The 19864-nt window shown below is 41.9% G+C and overlaps 1 protein-coding gene and 1 pseudogene across 8 annotated transcripts in view; one reads left to right on the forward strand and one right to left on the reverse strand.

Annotated features, from left to right (window-relative positions):
- The window catches only part of ZMYND11 (zinc finger MYND-type containing 11), a 142458-nt gene that overhangs the window by 41987 nt on the left and 80607 nt on the right, over nucleotides 1–19864 (forward strand). Inside the window, exons 2-3 of one of the 8 annotated variants that reach the window (XM_050942253.1) lie at nucleotides 5193–5314; nucleotides 11041–11139. The exons of 3 other annotated variants lie outside the window; for them this stretch is intronic. The gene's annotated coding sequence lies outside the window, so the exon portion shown is untranslated. Of the gene's footprint in view, nucleotides 1–5192; nucleotides 5315–11040; nucleotides 11140–17933; nucleotides 18027–19864 lie in introns of those variants that run through there. 4 more of the 8 variants (XM_050942255.1, XM_050942252.1, XM_050942254.1 and 1 more) reach the window with 4 other exon arrangements.
- Nucleotides 12398–12580, reverse strand: LOC127046044 (uncharacterized; annotated as a pseudogene).

Consider the following 19864-nt stretch of genomic DNA (forward strand, 5'->3'; position numbering starts at 1 on the left):
ACATTGGCTCTGACCAACATAGTTATACAGGTAAAAACTGTGTGGACTAGACCTAAAACCACAAAAGGCAAAAAGAGTGACCTGTCAATTTGAGAACCATTTTTTAGCTGTTTTTCACTCATCATCATAAGAGATAGCTTTATGACAGAGGGTCTATAACTCTTAGCTCATGACAAGAGGGGAAAAAAATGCTTGAGGGGTTTATCAAGAGACCTGGCCGAAATTGGGTGCAGCCAGCCACGGTGATCAATGAAAGGCAGTGTCTGAGCTAGTTCATTAAGCTGTAGAAGGGCAGCCATTAATCTTCATTAAGTGTTTTTTCTTCTTCAGAGGACAATCTCCTGAGAGGTGGAGACTAAACTATCTACCAAAGCCTACTCTGTCTTTTTGTCTTTAGAACAGTGTTTGGGAAAACTGGGGATGGGAGTTAAGGGTGTCTGTGGGGAACAAAAGAGGGGTTATTGGTCTCTGGGCAGCAAGCAATACTGACAGGCTGACCAGACTTGTCAGAGGGGATATTAGTTTTAAGGGATACAAGCTTATTCACTTTCCTTTTTTTATCGTAGCTAAGCTGAAAATGTCTTATCTAGTTTAGTGTATGAGAAGTGTAAATCTAGTATGATAAGCAAAAGGTTTTTTTCTTCCAATTTTCTCTCTGTTTTAATAAATCTTGTTTTTATTAAGATTACTGTTGTGTGGGTAATTTCACATAGATGTCCTCAAAGAGGAGAGAGAAACCCATATTTAGGTATCTAAGGGCTTGTCTACACTGCGACATTGTCAGCAAAACTTTTGTCTTTCACGGGTACTTAAAGCCACGGGTACTTAAAGCAATGTGAATGCGGCTTTGTTGGCAGGAAGTATTTTGTCGGCAAAAGTGCTGACGAAATACCAACAGAGAGCATTTACACATGCTGACTTTTAGTGACAAGGCCACGTCGACACAGCCTTGTCACTAAAAGCTGCGTAGCGTAGACAAGCCCTAAGCCTAACATTTTGTTGGCTTTGGCATTTGCAGAACCACCACTGATCTGTCTATAGTCTTGAAGGTGTCTAAAATCCTTAATTTTCTATTGTTAAAGTCCCTGGGGCTCCTAAATTTTGGCTGGGCATGTACACAGCTGCCTAAGCACTGACGCTCTATGCTTGCTGCTCTATGCCTGATTTGCATCTAAGCACCAGTGAGACTCTCAGACTAGGCCTTCCCCTACTTAGCTTGCCTTGAGGGCCCAATTTGTTAGACATTGCTCAACAGATGCCTAAATCCACACAAAAGATGCTGGCAGAGGACATGCATTTCTTTTACCAGTAATACACAGGTTAGCACACTCCCTCAGGATGTGGGAGACCTGGGTTCAAATCCCTGATCCATAGCTAGCGGAACAGGAACTTGAATCCAGGTCTGCCATTTCCCACTTGAGTGCCCTAAACACTGGGATATACAATCATTCTCACTCTCTTGCACGTACTTAGGTACCTGACTTCCTTTGAGGGGTGGAGCTTAAGACTGTTAGGCAAAAATATTTTTTTCCCTAAGAATTAGGCAAGCACAGACAATACTGAAGGGGGTTTATTTACAGTACTGGGAAGACTGACAAGCAGCTTTAAAAATATGGTGCCATAGTGACCAGTTATATACATTTTTTATTAATTTATTTGCATTTATTTGTGCATACAGAGACAGACATTAGAAAGGTCATTTTAATTGCATTAAATGTTTATGACAACCTTGCAGGGGAAGGAGGTGGGGTGGGGTGGGGTAGGGGGTTAGGGATGAGTGCGTACAGGTATTCAGTGGGCTGTGAAGGGAGGGTTTGTTCTGTTCTAAGAGCTGAGTTACTGGGCAGGCATTGACCATATAAGCTTATTAATTGATTACAGTTGTTAGTGTCCTTGCTACTTAATGCTACTGAAGCATTCCTGCTTGTTCTGCGGTTTTTGTTTTAGCTGTTAGCTAATTTTTAACTTTTGCCTAACAAGACACACCTCCATCCTAAGCATTTCCTGAGGAGAGTTTAGGTGGCTCCTGGCTCAGTATGCTGTTTTTTGTGAATCCCTTTTTAGTCTCCTAATTCTCCTTATGCATTGTATGGGGAGCCTGGTGCCTAATAAGAGGTTGTGCAATGCTGCTGGGCCTAAAAGTTAGGTGCTGCAATATTCAGTCAGCCCCTGTCCATAACTTCTAAAGAGAGGAGCTGAAGGGTAAAGAGTTTTCTGGACCCCACACCTTCCCATTCAATCTTAGTTGAAGGGCATGGACAAAGGTGTGTCTCAGTAGCTCATATTACTTTAGTGGGAGAGAATGAAAAACCAAAGAAGAGATGAGAGTTAGTAGTGGTGTTGGCCACAGGGACTATGAAATGATGCACAGAAGGGAAACAGAGGATTAGAGATATGATCTGACTTGTTTATGATATAACTGAAAAAATAGGATTATTCAGCCTGGAAAGGAAAAGAGCAGGAGATGTCTGCATTGAGAAATTCAAAAATTCAAAGGAATGATGAGAATGATTGAGTCTGCCTCCACCCGCACCTCATTAAACAAGAACAAGGAGTCACTTGATAGAATGAATGACCTGTAACTTTAGAACAGATACAAATATTTCTTCAACTAGCATGCACTCAGCTGGTGGAATTCTCTGCTAGTGGAGGTTATTCAGTCAAATACAGTGGCTGGATATTTTTAAAGGGCTCAGTAATTTAATGACCTAGAATTTGCACGTAGGCATGCTAAGAGAAGGGTAATCAAATCCCATTATTTAGAAAATAAGCCAGTTTATATCACATCTGGAAGGAATCCTGAGCACACTCACGTCTCCTGCAAGCTTTGTGCAATTAGTGACGTTCATTATTGGGTAGGTGTTAGTGTGATGTGTTCTTCTGCAGCATCAGATACCTGCTACTGCCAGGGTTAGGGATGCTGGATTTTGTGTTCCATTTTGTCAAATCTACTGCTTTTGCATTATGTTGACCTTCAGCTTTTCACGTCTTTTGGTGGTGATACTGGCATTGGTCAGGAAGAGGAGAACTCATGGTTTCCCTTGTGTACATGAGTTCTATATGGTGCCTTAGTTTAACTGGACTTGCCTTGATAGACAGTTTCTTCTGAAATATGTAAGGAAGTGTATTTTATTTCTATATCTTGGCTTTAAAAGCTTTTTATTTCAGTTAGATCTTTCATTTCAGGTATGATAGGTGAAATAGTTACACAGACAATTGCATTACACATAACTAAGGCTATGATTTGGTCATGGAGGTTGCGGAAGTCACGGGGCAGCGGGATGCGGCGCGGGCCAAGGGATGTGCTGGCCGCCACTTCCCGCCACCCCCATTGGCCTGGAGTGGTGAACCGCGGCCAGTGGGAGCTGCGATCAGCCGAACCTGCGGATGCAGCAGGTAAACAAACCAGCCCTGGCGGGCTGTGTGCCGAAGGTTGCCAATCCCTGCCATATTATGGTCTGGATGTTTTATATCTATTGGCAAGGAGGAGGAACTCTCCTTCCCTCTGTGCTGAAGCAATAATGTTCTGGAACTGGTGCATAAAAAATTACACTGCTGAAGTTCTTATGTATCTTCCGGGAAGGCAAAATGTCACAGCTGATGCTCTCAGGAGATGTCTTTCCCTGGAGTACTAAAGGGATTTGGACTTCCAAATTCTTGTTGGCATATTTCAAACTAGGGGATTTCCATAAATGGACCTCTCTGCCACAGCTACAAACAAAAAATGGCATCTGGTCTATTCAAGGAGGGGTTTAGGTCATAATTCCTTACGGGATGCCCTTCTCCCTTGGCTGAAGAAGCTGTTTTACACATTTCCCCTGATACCTCTGATCATCACAGCAGTCAACAAAATCAGACATGGTAAGGCCAGAGTTATCCTAATAGCACCATCATGGTCAAAGCAGGCATGGTTTCCTTACTTGTTTCACTTAGCTCTTTGTCCAGCGCAACTGCTGCATCCCAATCTGAGAATTCTCCGCCTCAAAGTGGGACTCCTCCATGGTTCACGGGATTAGAGTCTGCTTGTTCTGCAGAGGCATAACAGATGTTACTAAATATTAGGCAAACTTCTACCTCAAAAGTGGAGAACATTTAGTCACCGGTGCAAACTCCAGAAAGTTGTTCCTGAATCTGCCTCGTTGCAGCTTGTTCTGGATTACATGCTACAACTAAAGAAAACAGGACTGTCAGTTAGTTCTTTTAAGGTGCATTTGTCTGCCATAATAGCTTTCCATACTCCAATTGAGGGATTCTTGCTGTTTTCTCTCCCTACAGCTATGAGTTGTGAGAAATCTTTTCCCACAGTTAAAGTCCCCATATTGGTTGGGAACCTTAATTTAGTTCTTAGGTCTCATAAAACCTCCTTTAGAATCGATGGTGAACTGCTCCTTACTGAATTTGGAAAACAGCCTTCTTAGTGACTATTACATCATCCAACAGAATCAAAGAAACTGGGGCCTCACTGGCAGACTCTTGTTTCTACAAGGGCATGGTTTCCTTACAGCCAGCCCCAAAGTTCCTTCCTAAACTTCCTCTGAGTTTCATTTGACTCAGATATTTACTTACCATTTTTCTTTCCCAAACATAATTGTAGTCTGGCGACTGCTTTCCCTACTCTAGATGTTAGGAGGAAATTGGCCTTCTACCTAGATAGACTAATTTTGGGAATCTCCTAGACCAGTAGTTCTCAACTTTTTGGGGCTCAGGATCCATTTGTAAATGTTTATGGCCTGTTGTGACCCAGTAAATAGTCTGTGCCTGAAAGCCCAAAGGTGGTTTTGGTCAGGTCCTTCTTGGAACTTACACCACAGTGGCAGCTGCTGCAACTCCTGTGCTTGGCTAGGCTTAGCTTTCACTGTTGCAACATCCAGGGTTGCAGCAACACTCAGGTTTGGCCTCGCCTCCCGACTGGACCAAATCTGTGTGAGTGGAGTTGTTACCTGGCTGCAGTGCCACTCACTCAGATTTGGCCTGCTTGGACTCCCGTCATCATGACGTCTGGGCCAAACCTGAGTGGTGCTGGGATCCCAGAGGTTACAGTGCCTAGAGCAGGGAGGCAAGCCCAATCAGGCCTGTGGGATAGGAGCCACAGGAGCTGCTACTCGACCCTTTGAAACATTCTAGTGACACAATTTTGGGTCCTGACTGACAGGTTGAGAAACCGTGTCCTAGACTATTCATTTCTTTTACAGATTGATCTAAAGGTTCTGCTGTTTCTACCCAAAGACTATCAAAATGGATTCCTGGATGTGTTATTGCTTGACATTGCTGCCCACATTGCACCCACTTCTGGAGGGTCAGCTCACTCTACAAGGTCACAGTCTACATTTATAGCTCTAATTAAGAATGTCCCGTATCTGAAATCTACAGAGCCTCTACATGGTTCTCAATACATATCTTCTCCTGACACTATGCGCTAGTTGAGGCCTCTAGCTCCTATATGGTAGTTGGCAATGCAATTCTTCAGTTCTCAGTTCTGGACTCGATTCTGAAGCTCCCTCCTCCCTATGGGGATACTGCTCAGGAGTCACCTCAACTGGAGCACCCATAAGTACACTATTCGAAGAGAGAGTTTACTCACCTTGTGCATTAACTGTAGTTCTTAGAGATGTGCTCCACTATCGACCCTCCGTCCCTTCTGTTTCGGAGTTTCCTTCTGAGACTTGGCGGTGCAGAAGGAACTGAGGGCAGTTTGCCTGTGCAAACTGATACAGCCTTGGTGCAGGGCGCAGGCTGAACAAGCACGGCTAATGAAAATCTCTGATCGAAGGTGCAGGGGGCACGCTCACACCTGCAGTGGAGCACCCATGGGGGCACATCTCAAAGAACTACAGTTACTGCACAGTGTGAAGTAATTTCTATTTGAGCCTAAAGATCAAAAAACTGTCTGGATTTATTAGGGAAGAATAACAGGTTTTGGCAGGTAGAGTAACTTATTTTTGCTAAATAAATTACAGGACAGGACAAAGAAGGCTTCCAAGGCTGTGGGTTTGATTTATGATATCAGATTAATTCTAGAGGTTTTAAAGTACATTCCCCTCACCCTCTCCAGTGAGGAGTCCTTGAATGGCATAGAGACTGGAGCATTGTGTATAAACAGAACAGCTCCTTGTGGACTGCTCACTCAGTCATGTAATATAGTTACAAATCTAGTTTCTTTTGGCAGGAAGGTTGTACAAGCTGTGATCTCAGCACTTTTTTCTTGTTTATTTTTCCTTCCATTTTGCACGGTTTGTATGTGTTCCATAAAATACAAGGCCAAATTGATGGAACTCTTATGAATAAAAGAGGATGTTTCTTTTAAATTCTTAAATGTATGGCATCAGTTTTAAGGGTTTTCTTGTATTGCCATTCTTAAACTGTCTTGGAGTTAGTCTCAGGGGGTGCTTTATATAAGTCAGACTGGAGTCACCAAATTTATTTCATGAGCTGTCTCCAGAGGAAGTTGAGAAGGTGAAATTACAGTTCTAGTAGTGATGCAAATAACTAGTATGAAGCCTACAAAGTGCACAAATTAATGGGTAAAAGAATTATCCATTAATTATAAACATAGCCACTATTAGCCTCAGGTAGAATTTTCAGACATGCCTAGAAATGACTTAGGAGACTAAGTTCCATTGACTTTCAATGAGACCTAGACTCTTAACTCAGTTAGGGGGCTTTGAAAATTTCACCCCTTACCTCTTGACCAAATAGAAGCTACCACCAATAAATTTAAATTTAAACAAACAATTTAAATTTGTGCAGTTTCATTTTTGCTGTTGGCCAAGAAGGGAGATTGGTGTTGTTCCTTAGATTTAATTACAATGAATTTCAAACACAAACAATTAAGAAAATATAGTTGAAAAAATATGCAGCATTTGAGTTGAGAATTTGAACATCAGACCATTCACAGATTATCCTAATTCAGCCATTTTATATATACTTTGAATAGTTAGAGCTATTTGATATAATCCTTCATACTGCAGAGTGAATTAACCTTCCTATGTGCAACCTAACTTGGAATTTTCTGACTCGTGTGGGTAAATTCTTGACTGCAATTATGCATTACAAGATTTTTGTGTTTAAATTTCCCTGTGTGCTTTTAATTGAAAAATATACACGATATTGCTTCTGTTTAAAATAATTTTAAAATTATTTCAGCATCATTCAGCAATAGTGCTCCTGCATTTTCTTGACTTCCAACTACTTTAAACAAGTGGAACAAGTTAGGTTTCTTCAGTTTTTCCAGAGGTGTTCAGGTTTTGGCTGAGAACATGCATGAGAACTTCCAGCCCTAAAGTATTGAAGTATTTAGGGGGTTGGAAAGTTACAAGTCACTGAAAGTAAGACTATGTGAGCCATAACTATGGCCCTGATCCTGCACGACTGAAGTAAAATATAGTTCTGCTGTTTATTTCAATGGCAGCAGAATGAGGGTCTAACTGAATAAGTAAGTTCTAATAAATTTAAATAAAAATTAGAAAAACTTGAATATGTAAAACTGTTCAAGTGCACAAAGATAAAGAATGGGATTAACTCTGCTCTAGGTGCAAGGCTCCACCTGCAATGGAGTTTTTAATGTGTAAGAAATCTATTCCGACAGAAACCAGGATTCTCTACATCAGGATGGCTATTTAGTGAGCTTATAAGAAAGAAGAAGCATGCCCTTACGGTCAGCAGTGGCAGTAGTAGTAGTAGTTTTTTGTGTGTGTGTGTGTGTGTGTGTGTGCGTGTGTGTGTGTTTTATGACTTACATGGTGGCGAAGTCTGCATGGATCCTGGCCTCGACTCATTCTTCTTCCTTTTTAGATCCCCACAGCTCAGAGTTCCCATGGAGCTCTTAAAACCTTGGCTCTGGCTTCTTTTACAAAACCGTTGAGCTCCTAACCTCAATAGGGTTTCTGCTACAATCTTAGCCTTCAGGATTTCAAATGTGATGTCCATCTCAGCCTCAAATACATCATTGCTACTGCATTAGAACAAAATATAATATTAATTTTAGCAACATTGTACAGTTAGAAAGAGGTATTTTGAGTTTTTGGGGGATGATGTTTATGAAGCCCTCCACTGTCATGTTTTCAGGAAATAATATCAGCTAATCTCTCAGTATTATTTCTTGTTCTTTAGTAACTTAACATGCTGGTTTTGTAACACATCACTTTAGAAGAAAATGTGCTTATTCCAGTAGTTACACCATGCCTTTATTTAAAAACAAGCAATCCTGCCCCAATTCAAAAAAATCCAACAGACATGCACCTTATGAGAGACACTAATCAGAACATTTTAGAGGTGAATAGGAAGAGAAAGCAAAGCTGTCTTTTTAAAGGAAATTTGTATATTGCACAATTTCCTGTCTCTAGCTATAAGGAAATGTTGCTACACAAACAATTAAATGGAAAGATTTGAAAATCACACTTATGGTGTGTGTCTCCTACTATGCTCCTGCCTTTGAAAACCAGATTTTCAGCCTTCCCAGCATACTCTGGGGCAAATCACGGCTTTGTACTCCAAACTAACTGGCTAACTTCTGTCAGCCACATTTTTTTCCTGGTATCTTTTACTTTTAGGGTCTAATTCCACCTTCTGTTATTATTTATTATTATTTGATTATAGGTGGAACTGGTAGCACCACATATTATAACTTGGATGGGACCTCGAGAGGTCATCCTGTCTAGTTCCTTGCACACATGGCAGGACTAAGTATTATCCAGACCATCTCTGGCAGATATTTGTCAAAGCTGCTCTTAAAAATCTCCAATAATGTAGATTCCACAACCTCCCTAGGCAATTTATTCCAGTGCTTAACCACCCTGACAGGAAATTTTTCCTAATGTCCAACCTAAACTGCCCTTGTTACAGTTTAAGCCCATTGCTTCTTGTCCTCACAAGTTGAGAACATTTTTTCTCCCTCCTTCTTGTAACAACCTTTTATGTACTTGAAACTGTTATCATGTCCCCTCTCAGTCTTCTCTTCTCCAGACTAAATAAACATTTTTTTTCAATCTTCCCTCATAGGTCATGTTTTTTAGACCTTTATTTTTGTTGCTCTTTCCTGGACTTTCTCCAATTTTCCACATTTTTCCTGAAATATGGCACCCAGAACTGGATACAATACTCCAATTGAGGCCAAAATCAATTAAAAAATGCAATTTACAGTAGTAAATGAAATTTATATAACTTGCATTTACACTGTCACCATTTATCCCACCCCTGAGTGTACACTCCTCTGGATTTCAGACTTCTAAACGCTTGCATGGGTGTGCTTGAAGATCTTGAAGCCGGGGACAGCACTCTGTTGGTCCAGTGAATCAGTCCAGCCAAGGTAGCAAAGGGCAGAACATTTCTAATTTGGGATCATTCCAAGCTGCACACCTGCTCTGAAGATTAGAGTTGTTTTAACCAGATGTCAGCAACTCTGGGTTCTGGTTAGATGACAAAACTACTCTACCTCTTTGCAGACTCAGAAAAACCTTTGAAGTCTCTTTGCTGTCCCCCTTCCTTTTGCAAGCACTTTCCCAAATAGCAAAAGCAGTGGTTACTCTCGCTGCTTGCACTGCAGGCCTTCCTCAGTCAGTTCTGAACAGATTAATTTCCCTGGCTCCAGTGAAGCCCATCAACAGCCTCTGAGGCTCCCTGCTTAATCCAAGCCCCAGCAGGCTATCAGTAGCAGCTTCTGGCTTCCTTGTAGCAGCTTTTGGTATGGGCAGAGCTCCACAAAAGCAGTCTCAGCTCCTCTCCCAGAACTCCCCAGGAAAGGAAATTTCTCTCTCTGTTCCTCAAGGCATCATGGACATTGTAGTCTCGAAGGCTGGATTGCAGCATTCAAGATCTTCCCAACTAGAGCACCCCAATTAAGCTCAGAGGCCCCTCTAGTAAAGGGTGCCTACAGTTACTTACATATTTGCCAAATGTTAACCATTCAGGCTGAGGGAGGTGGGGCGTGTGTGTGTGTGAGATTTGTTAATCGGGCTTGACTGTATTATATTGGTGAAAAGTAGAAAGTTCAGAATGCAGTGATGTACAGGCCTCTAATATTAAATGTATAAGTGGAATACAAAACAGGAAACACACAAAACTGACAAAAATATCTAAGAGGAAAGAAAATGCATCTTTAACTGCCAAAGCATTTTTTGTCCTCTTGTGGCATTATCTCTGTCCCTAGCTAGACGGTCTGCTGGCTATAAGCTAAATGTAGATTCACTGGATTTTAGCTCTTCTGTTGCTTCCACATCTATTGCTGAACATGCATTTTGCAGCTGGGCTCACAGCAGCGAATGAACAATTAGGCCTATCTACTCTAGCCATTCGAGTTTCCCATGAGAGCAGTTCCACGGGAGGTTGCAGTGGTGGGAGCACTGAGACAGAACTCTCATTGCTGCCATTGTTTTAACAACCATGCCATTTAGACTTGCTCTGAGTTAAAATGCCTGTGATTGGAAACCCTAGTGAAGTCCACAATAGTACCCGCTAGATAAGCTGCACCAGTAGAAGCAACAGTCTAGTGCAGATACTGCTCTAGAAGCTTTGCCAAAGGGGGATTTGCTGCAGTTTAGTGAAGAATTAAACCCACAATAACTTAGATAGGAAATCTCATCTTTTAAAGGAGAATGGCAGACTGTTTTGAACAAAGACAAACAAACAAACAGCAATGTTGAATTATCTCCCACTCAAACAAACAAACAGCAATGTTGAATTATCTTCCACTCATGAACAGAATTCTGCATGTAAAAATTTAAAATATTACTTCAACCTTCCTTTCCTTGCCAAATCCTGAGTTCAGTATCTGCACTTTTTCCTGCAGCAGATGACAGCACTAATACCTGAGGGCCCAGTCCTACTTCCAAGGAAACAAAATTGGTGAAATTCCCAAATTTTCACGCAGACTCTTCAGATCCCCAATTTCAGAGCAAGATTGGTCATATTATAGGGCATGGAGGTGTTGATGTGATGGAATGTTAGCATCAAATGCTGTGAGGTGTGAGACGCTTAACTATCATTGAAATAACTTTCTTTTTAAAGGACAAGGAAACTTTTCCATTCACATTTTATCTGTTTCAGATCATCCTCAAGAAATCAGAAAAAAGTGTTAAGTCTTATATTAACTGAAGTGCTGAAGTGACAACTATGGAAGCACAAATAGAAAACAAGTAAAAATGAGTTGGGTATATTAAATCATTTTAAAATGAATCCCAATGTATAATAAATAAAAAGGGGACTTACACTTGGTAAAGGAACACCAGATAGTAGATATAATTAAAGGTGAAATCTTTTTAAATTTGCACTTAATTTTGTTGAGTAATAGAATTGACTTAGCTGTGTGTAAAAATAATGAGATTAAAAAAGAATGGTCAAATTAAAAAGTACGTTGTAAGGGAGACTTGGAGAAACAAAGGCCAGCTTTCCAGAATCACAGTCTCTTTTATCAGGTTATGGAATAGCAAAGCAGAACTACAAGTGCAATGGTAAAGTAAGAAGTTTTATACAGATCCAGGAATGAACAACTGTTGCCTGGCCACATGTTGAGGATGCACCTTCAGCAAATAGCAAGTTAAACCCACTCCTCCCTTTCTCCACTTTTTCTGCTGACCATCCTATGACAGTGAAGAGGAACTTGTATTGCTAAACTCCTGGGCTGAAGTGTTTCAGGTACAGCCTGTGAGGCTGAGTGAAATAGACTAGTATCTTCACACTCAACATCACACACTGCAACTAAGTAGTTCAATGTAGGAGCTCCAGTGATGCAGATTATTGCATGCAGCATCACCCTGAACCCGAAGGAGACAAGAGACCAGATGCAGAAAGGAAAGACACAGATTGGATAAGGGTGGAAAGACAAGTTTAACCCTAGCATTTTTTTCCCAAAATAAGTTCCCTGACAAATATTATATGGGTGATCAAAATTTAGAGTCAACCACCGAAGTAGTTACCAGCTTCTCTAAGAACACCCAGAAAGCTCCATAAAATGCCAGCTTTCAAACCAATGCTTTGAGGGCACTCTTTCCACTCATGAAAATAATCTTGAAGACAAAAATATGCATAAACAGAAAAGTTCGCAGTGTTGTTGTAGCCATATTGGTCCCTGGATATTAGAATACAAGGTGGGTGAGGAAATATCAATTATTGGACCAACTTCTGTTGGTGAGAGACAAGCTAACAAAGTAAAAACTATTTTCCCATGCTAATTTTTCTCCTACTATTATTCACACTTTCTTGTCAACTGTTTGAAATGGGCCATGCTGATTATCACTACAAAGGTTTTTTTTTCCCTCCTGCTGATAATAGCCCACCTTAGGTGATTAGTCTTGTTAGAGTTGGTATGGCAACACCCATTTTTTCATGTTCTCTGTGTATATATATCTTCCTACTATATTTTCCACTGCATGCATCTGATGAAGTGGGTTCTAGCCCACGAAAGCTTATGCCCAAATAAATTTGTTAGTCTCTAAGGTGCCACAAGTACTCCTCATTCTTTAAACTTACCCAGAGCGCCTATCCAGATCTCTCACCAACAGAAGTGGGTTCAATAAGAGATTTCAACTAGCAATAATCGCATCTCAGATTAACCTCATTGGCTATGATGCTGCCACTACACTACTACTCACCCAGCTTGTGTCTCTGAAGAGAAATGTATCAGCCAACATGGCCTTGCGTTTGGCAGAATCATGGCAATCTTTCTAGAAAATATCATAGAGGTTGGGCTACAAGCCTAACTTCTGCAGACACTTTTGCTGCTCCAAAGAAGCCCAAATGAGAGTGCTACAAGAGATCAAATTAAATTTGTTCCATCTGGGAGCTTTCAATCCCACTCCACCGAGCAACAGATGGGCGAGTCTCTCTGCCACTTCATTAATTATACTCCAGTAATATGCTCTTACAAGTTGATTTTCCTTGGATTATGTAGTGACAATTTCTGTGAAGTCCAAGCAGCATGGTCTGAGTTCCTCATGAAGGACATTTTCAGAAGTTTATATCAGACTAACCTAATTAGTAGGTTTAGCCAGGCTTTAAGTTTTATGTGTGATCACAGAAATGGCACACTGTTCAGTCAGACCCTGTACTTTCTCAGGGCGTTTATACTACCTGCTGTATCGGCGGGCAGCGATCGATAGAGCAGGGTTTGTTTTATCGTGTCTAGTTTAGACGCAATAAATTGACCCCTGAACACTCTCCCGTTGACTCCTATACTCCACCGCCATGAGAGGCGCAGGCAGAGTTGACGGGGGAGCGGCAGCAGTCGACTCACCGTAGCTGAAGTTGCATAACTTGGACTAGGCCTTAGAAACTGACAGTGCAGGAAATCAGCTATGCAGTGTGAAACTAGTTGAGTCTCTGTGTCAGAGCTCTGCCCATGTTCAGCCATGTGCAGATCTGAGGGAGGAAGAAAAAAAAAAGATACAGAGTAGCAGAGAAGAGTTCTCAAATATCTGAGAATGGAATCCCATTGCTAAGGCAAAATTACCATATGTATCTTCTGTCTATGCCTGCAAGTGGATAAAGTCTGTGAGTCTATAAGTGGAATGCAGTGTGCTGAATGGCCAGATAGACACCTGTAACACCTTGCAGCCCTGGATAATGATATCTGGAGGTGTTCTTGGGGTTTGCAGGGAGTAAACTTCCTCCTTTCCTATAGGGCCTCTCTACACTGTTATCAGACATATGACAGTAGTGCTAGAAGGAGCAACTCTGAGTAGCACCTGCCCATGGGAAAGCAGAGTGTGGTGTTGCAGGAGAGCAAAAGTGCTTAACCCTGCAGTTTATGGTCATGGGTAAAGATATTTTATAGTCATAGAAGTTCACGGATTCCTTGACTTCTGTGGCCAGGGCTGTGTGCTTCACCCCCAAACACATGTGGCTATGGCAGTGGAGTTCCAGCTGTCATTCCTCCCTCAACCCTGCTCCCAGTTATTTTTAGTAAAAGTCATGGGTTCCTGTGAATTTTTGTTTATTGCCCGCAACACCTCTGTGACTTTTACTAAAAAGAACTGCGACAAAATCTTAACATTAGTCACATGTCTGCAAATTTCACCTCAGAGAAAGTGTGCCACAGCCCCAGAGGACAATACCAAAACCAAACTCTCTGAAAGAGACAGCCACACAAATTGAACAGTACGTTTACTGCACCAGGAAAAAAATCCATGCCAGAAAAATAAACCCAGTCCTCAACCTCCCCCATGGCATCCAGCTACTCGTAGAGTGTCTGGAAGGCAAATTGACACAGTGCTTCCCAGTTCCTACCTGTCGTCTCTTGACAAGTTGTGGGGTGAGGAATTCTATGGCACAAGCAGGACTGAGACAGTTTGCTGGAGGTGGATTGCTACCCCGGTTTGACAAGAGGCTGCTTTCAGTAGAAGTGGTGGAGAGCTCAGTGTAGCAAGCCCCGAGCCCCCTCCCGCATCCTGAACCCCTTATTTCTGGCCCCACTCCAGACCCCGCAGTCCCAATCCAGAACCCCTACTCCCTCCGGCAGCCCAACCCCCAGCCCCGAGCCCCCTCCCGCATCCAGTGTAGCAAGCCCCGAGCCCCCTCCCGCATCCTGAACCCCTTATTTCTGGCCCCACTCCAGACCCCGCAGTCCCAATCCAGAACCCCTACTCCCTCCGGCAGCCCAACCCCCAGCCCTGAGCCCCCTCCTGCACTCCAAACGCCTAATTTCTGGACTCACCCCAGAGCCTGCACCCCCAGCCCAGAGCCCTACCTCCTCCTGCATCCCAACCCCCTGCCCCAGCCCTGAGTCCCCTCCCGCACCTAAACTCCCTTCCAGAGCCCATACCCAGGCCCTGCCCCAGCCCAGTGAAAATGAGCGAGTGAGCAAGGGTGGGGGAGAACGAGCAATGGAGGGGGAGGATGGAGTGAGTAAAGGCTGAGCCTTGGGGAAGGGGCTAGGCAGTCTCTTGCATATGAGAAGTGTAACTTTAGCATTTCCTTTTTTTTTCTTTCATTTAAATTTGCAGCCTTTGTATAGTCTTTTTGAATTAATATATTAAAGACTTTCCGCTTACAATAGCTGCAGACTGTATTGCTGGATTGCACTATTGCAACAGGATCTGGGAGAGCTGTCAACAGATGTCACCTTAAGGGACAAAGGACTTGCTACAAAGCCATCGAAAGTCAATAGAAACACTCGTTTTGTTGACTTTAATGGACTCTGGATCAGTTCCAAAGTGAATACACAAAGATAGAAAAATCTCAACAGACAGGCTCCCTTGTTCTAAAAATTAAATGATCTGATTTTCATATAATAAAATAGGAGGAAAAGAACACAACAAGAAACTACTAATTTTCCTCCGTATTATCTTAGAAAGGGAAAACTTGCCCTTCACTTTTAAGTTTCTAAAGAATTTAACCATCCTCTGTAACTAGTGACGAAGCTAAATTCTAGCAGCTGCTTCAGCTGTAAACTATAACTTGAAGAGCTTTAAAACTCTTTAAAGAGCTTTTTTAATGTACTCCTGAAATAATCCCTCCAAATTACCTTCCAAACTTTGTAAATAGGGACTTTAGTAGACATTCCTTTTGAACAGGTCAATATAGGATATAAGAATAGATCCCTACCCATTTGGAAAGCTTTGCCCAGCTTTATGCATATTATTACAACATACTTTAAAAAATCATTATACACAACTGTGTTGAGTTGTTGACTTGATGCTATAATTTACAAATCCAGTACTACTATGCCAGCAAGCTTTGGAAACTGGAGCAGAGTTTGTTTAGGCCAGGTGAGCAACTATTGCCTGTACTCACAGCATTGATAAGGGACACAAAATTAATCTATTGCCACCATGAAGAAGCAGAGAGCTACAAACTCTGCACTGTGATCTATTTAGCTTGATAACATCACCAAATTTCCATCCACAGCTGAGTATAGTCTAGATGGAAAACTTGGGTACATTCATTCACAAAGGGAAGAGTCTTTATATAAGAGTGAGACTTTTTACTGTATATCCATTAGGTCATAGTTAAGTAGTAAGGATAACACTTAACTCGTGTATCATTTTCAAAACACTGTACGTACATTAGTTAATTCTCACCACACACCTGCGAGGAAGGTAAATAAGTTTTATTGCCTCCCATGTTATAGACAGAAAAAAAAAGAGAGAAGCTGAAATGACATATCCAAGGCCCCATAGCAAGTCAGTATTGGAGTCAAGTGTTAAAGCTCAGGAGTTCTTAGCCCCAGGCCAAGCTGCAATGCTTTCTCTATAAAGTGAGAGTTTTCCAAGATTCGCCAGGACCCCCCAAGTGGATGTAAAGCTGAAGAAAACAAGTCCCACTGACTGTTGTCTCTTAGGGCTTGTCTACACTGGCAACATTAAAGCGCCTCCACTAGAGGCGTAGCTACCAGTGCTGGGGTGCACTGTCTGTACTGGCATGTTACAGCGCTGAAACTTGCAGCCCCCAGGGGGTGTTTTTTCAGACCCTGAGCGAGACAGTTGCAGTGCTATAAAGTGCCAGTGTAGAAAAGCCGGTAGTGTTTCCTGCCTATATGTTTACCAGCTTTTATTCTGAGAAGCTGTTTCACACGTTAAACTCACTAGCGTGATATAGCAAAGATGGCGTGATGTAGATAAACCCATATTGATAGAGTGTGGTGGCTAAACATAGTGTTGGAAAGCCATCAATAATTCTTGCCGACTCTTTCTTCACACACCTCAGCCTTTTATTTTGTTCCCAGAACATTAATATCAACATAATTATCAAAGAGCTGAACTAGAAGCACCTTTTGGCACCTACATGAAAATGGATACATCAGTATTGTGGCTGTAAAGGGTCCCTGGAGTGTTAACTTCTTAGTGTTTTTTAAAAATCCAGCAGATATAAATTGGCCTCAGTAGTACTTAAATTATACCAATAGACAAACTTACACACAAATCTGGAATGTTAAATGCATATTTTAACATCTCACAAGCCTTTCTATAGTCTTCTTGTTTTTGAAAAATGTTAATTGCAGGAAGCCTTTATATAGGTCAGCACACAAGGATGCAGATTTTTTTCCCCATAAGCAACCAGAACCTTCCGCTGAAAACAGGATTGTGCAATAGCATGTAGAGCTTTTTAGAATTTTGCAGTAATTTAGGGAGTGGACTTTTGTGGTTAGTTTTACATCAGCAGCTGAGGAAGAATGCCTGTTACGATGTGTTATGTGGAGAAGCGCAGTAATCTTTGTTTCTGGAGTGCAAAAGGCACTGTACTCCTCCCCCTTTAATAGAGCTAAACATTAAAAAATGTTGCTAAATTTGCCTAGCCAATTTTTAAAATAAATTAGGAATTTATTCTGGCACTTTTAATAAGTGATGAGGCCATGTACTATCTGCTTTTCAATTGAGAAATGTCATCTTCTTGGGTGGGGGTTGCGGCTGGGGAGACCAATATTGTCTCAAAAACAAGCCAAAAGCACCAAATATGAAAACTAAACATATCTCACTTGTTCCGAGATGAAAAGTTTGCGACAAAAGCCAGAGCTATTAAATCTGTTTGGAACAAGAAATCCTATTGAGTGTGTGATGGTTATCTGTAGTAAGTTACTACACCTCTTCCCCGATATAACGTGACCCAATATAACACGAATTCAGATACAACGCGGTAAAGTAGAGCTCCGGGGGTGGGGGGGGGGCAGGCTGCACGCTTTGGCGGATCAAAGCAAGTTCAATGTAATGTGGTTTCACCTATAACGCAGTAAGATTTTTTGGCTCCCAAGGACAGCATTATATCAAGGTAGAGGTTACTTATTCTGCTTCTTATATTTATTGGCATGCCATTTCCTAGACAAACAAGGGACAACATCCCTTCCCTGTGCAATTGGCCATGTGAGGTTGCGATCTTGCAGAGGGATCCACACAGGGAGACCTTTCAAAACACAGAAGAAACTTGGGAGCCATGAGTAAAGACGGAGGGAGGATTGGAAAAGGAGGAATCCTGGAATCTCCTATTTGCTACTTTTCCGTTGCCAGTGACACTGGAAGTGGCCTGGGGAAAAGGAAGCACTGATGTGACTCTGCCCCTTTCACTACTGTTGGCACCAGCAGGAGCCAGGAACCTTCCTCCCAGTAAGTGGCAGAGGATGTGGTTGGAGGGAGGAGGAAGCTTGTCATCCACACCAACACCATGGCTAGCAGTGCCAGAAGTGGCAAGGGAACAGGGGAGCCTTGTACAGCCTTTCCCCATCCATCTGATTGGCAGCACTGGTAGGCAGCACCTCAGAAAGGGCAGGAGTCTTGCTGTGCGTGCTGCATCAGGTGCAGCTGCATGGCTCAGGGGAGTTTTTATTAAAATTGCCATTTTCTCTCGACACACACACACACTTTTTTCTTCCCTGCAAACACAAGAGGAAATGCATTTACAAACGCAGGACCAAGAATTGTCTGTTCTTGACTCCCCTTTGTGCTGCTTCAGCTGTGAAAAGGGGAATTAAAGCTCAGCGTTCAATGCAGCAGCTGTGGATTCCCTCTGGAGGTTGCTCTAACTTATACTAGGGTCAGTTTGGCATCCAGCAGCCCCCAGGATCAGAAGGACAGAAAGGTATCATAAAAGCACCCAAGTGCCCCTCCTCAATTGTGCTGAGTGCTTCTCTGGCACATGTGAGCCTGTAGCCCATAACCTGTATGTGTTATATTTTTAGACTATTAAAGAGCAGCTGAAGCATCATAGTAAACTTTGAAAATCATTCTACTTCTTTGAATTATTCTCTGGATCAGGAAGGAAGTGATTTTCTTCCCAACATTTTAAATAAAATTCCATGACAGACAGACCACTTCCCCAGCCACTTAAATATTCTGTTTCTGATAACATCTACAGTGGATGCTTTGGAGAGAAGTAAAACATGTACAGTAGTCTTGCCATTACTCAGTACTACACTAGGAAGGGAGTTTTTTTCCTGACCCCAGTTTGCAATCAATTTATATGCTGAAGCATAACAATTAAATAGTCCTTGTAATACTTTTCCTAGCTAATATAACTGCAGATGTTACTGTTTTCTCGTGTATCTAATCTATTTTTGGATTTTACTCAGCTATTTTTCAATAATTATTACCCCAGGCATTACATTCCAGAGGTTAATCTTATGTTTCTTTTATAACCTTACTGCTTTTTATTTCAAATGTCCTCTTCTTTTGGGAAACAGAGTAAATGCAAGCTCTTTGTTGACTTCTGTCAATCTTAGTTTACACCCCCCCTTTCATAGTTCCTGCTCTTCTTCTGGATTCAGAATGAAATAAATTCAGTTTTTCCTTCTAAGGAAGATGACCCCCCTACACTCCAACCTTTTTCCCTCTAAATGTCCTAGGGCGAGACTGTCAGCAGTTCAATTGGGAATTGGTCTAACTGCACTTTGTAAATCTCCCCTTGTCTGCTTTTCTGTAAGCCTTTTGCATTTTGCCATGTCTTCTTTTAAATTAAAAGGTCATAAATTAAAGACAAAATGAGAAATAAGATGACTTAGGTTTATTTAGAACTATTAAATGCCCTGGCCACCTTAGATTCTAGTCAACCAAGCTCCTTCAACAGTTCCACTTACGCTTGATTCTATCCATTAATAATGCTCCCTACACAGCCCACAATGAGTTCACCCATTCCACTTCCTCTCTTGGCTCCTAGAGAGTTCTGTAACATGCTTTGTATTTCCAGATAAGTATAAGAAGAACCATAATGCTCTCATTATCTTAGGATAGTTGTAGTTTTCATTAATATATTTTCAGTATCAAAGACTTTCATATATGTTATGATCATAAAAATGCTTCAGAGCAAAACCATTAAAAGTCTGGTGGGTGGCGCAGCAGGGCAAAGGCAGTCTTCCTGCCTGCCCTGGCTCTGCGCAGCTCCTGTAAGTGGCAACATGTCCCTGTAGCCCTGCCCTGAGCGCCGGTTGCACAGCTACCGTTGGCTGGGA

This window comes from Gopherus flavomarginatus, chromosome 2, assembly GCF_025201925.1.
Source record: "Gopherus flavomarginatus isolate rGopFla2 chromosome 2, rGopFla2.mat.asm, whole genome shotgun sequence".
NCBI classification, from domain to species: Eukaryota; Metazoa; Chordata; order Testudines; family Testudinidae; genus Gopherus; species Gopherus flavomarginatus.